Source organism: Gavialis gangeticus, unplaced genomic scaffold (genome assembly GCF_001723915.1).
Source record: "Gavialis gangeticus isolate Ggan-Ray unplaced genomic scaffold, GavGan_comp1, whole genome shotgun sequence".
Classification (NCBI taxonomy): domain Eukaryota; kingdom Metazoa; phylum Chordata; order Crocodylia; family Gavialidae; genus Gavialis; species Gavialis gangeticus.
In genome coordinates this window covers 18,166,569-18,168,646 of record NW_017729006.1, presented here as the reverse complement: position 1 = coordinate 18,168,646, position 2,078 = coordinate 18,166,569, and the positions used below count along the sequence as shown (strand labels likewise).

Here is a 2,078-nt window from a genome sequence, read left to right as displayed (position 1 = left end):
GGGGGGGGGGGGGAGGCATCTTAGGTTGCAAGCTACATTACTGAAGACCTTTCAATGTCAAAGCAGTAACAAAATCCAAGCAGTTTAAAGGCATAGCAAAGGGGGGGACGTTGTTTTAAGGCACTGTAATTAGACACAGACTAAGTTTTAGACATAGAGCCCACCTTGCCACCTTTGCTCAGTACAAACACACACTTCCCTGGACTAATGGGTTTGTACAAGTCTGCAGCACAGTTCAGTGCAGCCTGGTTTTGAACCTATTTCACTGCAGCTCAACTGCCACACAGATTTTTCTAGTCACATGCCAATACACACACCATTTTTCCCCCTCCCAACTAGTCCATCAGGGAGCCAATTAAGCTTGGTTTCTCTTACCAAAGTTTGTTTTACAGAACCTTGATCAAGCAAAAAAAACAGCTCAAGGGCAGAGGAAGCTTAAAATAATGAGGAGTGAGGTCATATTCTGCATGTCCTATTCACAACAGGCAGTTTAAATGATGCTATTAACAAAAAAGTTTTGTTGCCACTGCCTGCGCTGTCACCACCATCCTGCTATTCCCAACCCGAACTATTGTGAACTGCTTCCAAACGCACAACTTCAGTTACAGCCGCGCCGCCAGTCTGCAGCAGCCTCCTCTCCGGCTTCACACGCTGTCTGGAGGGTTTGTTGCTGAAGTGGAGGGTAGACCACCCCGCTCAGCTTCTCTACCACACAAGAGCCCGGGGAGCCCCAAGTTGGCTGCACAGCGGAGCAGGCTCCCGGCACTACTGTCTCTCCCTCCCTCCCGCCTGCCCGCCGCGCAGTGGCATCGCCCCGGGGGCCGCGGGTTGGGATCCAACCGGCCCGTCCCGGGGCCCCACTTGTCCCCCCGTCCCGGGTGCTGCAGCCCGGCCACGCGTCCCAACGCAAACCGGCCCCCACCCCTCCCCTAGCTGAGGGGTACTTTCTCAAAACAAACCCGCTTTCCTCAGCGCCCTGCCCTGCCCTGCCCGCCGGGAGCCCGGCTCGGGTTACAGCGGGGGCAGCGCGGAACAAAGGGTGAAGGAGGCCCTGGCCTGGTCCCTTCCGGCGCCCGCCAGGGACCGCACCAGCCCTTTGTGCCGAGGGGCGGCGCCCACCCGGGCCCGCGGGCCCCACAACTGCCGGGACGAAGCCGCCACCCCCGCGAGCTCCGCCGCCCCGCTCCGCCACAGGCGCAACCCCCAGCCCTGCTCGGGAGCGCGGCACTAACGCTGCAGACGCGGGCTCCCTCGGCCTCCGGCTACTGCCGCCACCGCCTCCCGGGCGATCCCGGTTCCTCCACTCCCACCGCCGCCGCTACCACGGACCTGAGCGAGAGGCTTAAAATGGCGCCGCGCACAAGGCGGTTCTTATAGCGCGCGGATGTATCCAGCCGCCGCGCGCAGCGCTCCACGAACGGGGCGGGGCGCGACGCCGGAAAGTAGTGCCCGGCTCGGCGCGGAGGGACACGGCGGCGCCAGACGAGGGAGGGCAAGACGCAGCTGCGGAGGGCAGCGGCAACGCAGGGGTGGGGCGGGGGCTCCGGCGGTTGGAGGCGGTCGCTCTTAAAGGAGCTAAGCAGGGGTGGGTTGGTCCCTTGCAGCGCCTGTAGCGGCGCGGAGGAATAGTGTGGACACGCCCTGAGGCGGGGGACCTGTCTCGGGAAGCACCCCGATCTCCGCTCGGCTGCGCGGCTTCACCCTCCCACCAACACCCCCCACACAGTCCGCTCCCTCCCGCGGACACAGCCCAGCCCCGCGAGGCGGAGGCGGAGCTCCGGCCCGGGCAGCTCCCTCTGGCGCTCAGGCCCGGCCCGGCCCGGCCCGGCGGGGCTCCGGGGCCGGGGAGGACACGTGGGCAGGTGGGGGTGGCTGGACCGAGGGGCCGGGCGTGGGGGGCGGAGGCACCTCCTTGGTGAGGCTGAGCCTCTCGTCCTCCTTCCCCCCGCCTGAGCCTCGGGCCCGTGTCCTCGCAGCCCCACAAGCGCCTAGGCCCGGTGAGGGGTAGGTCAGGGCTGGGGCTTTCGCCCCCTGCCCTGGCTGCTGACCCGTCCCAGCCCAGGCAGCCGCAGGGGCAA

At 65.0% G+C, this 2,078-nt stretch overlaps 1 protein-coding gene across 1 annotated transcript in view; it reads right to left on the bottom strand.

Annotated features, from left to right (window-relative positions):
* The window catches only part of CTNNB1 (catenin beta 1), a 34,914-nt gene extending 33,658 nt beyond the window's left edge, over positions 1-1,256 (bottom strand). The window contains exon 1 of the mRNA XM_019508902.1: positions 1,233-1,256. The gene's annotated coding sequence lies outside the window, so the exon portion shown is untranslated. The remainder of the gene's footprint in view (positions 1-1,232) is intronic.
* Between the last annotated feature and the right edge of the window lie 822 nt (positions 1,257-2,078).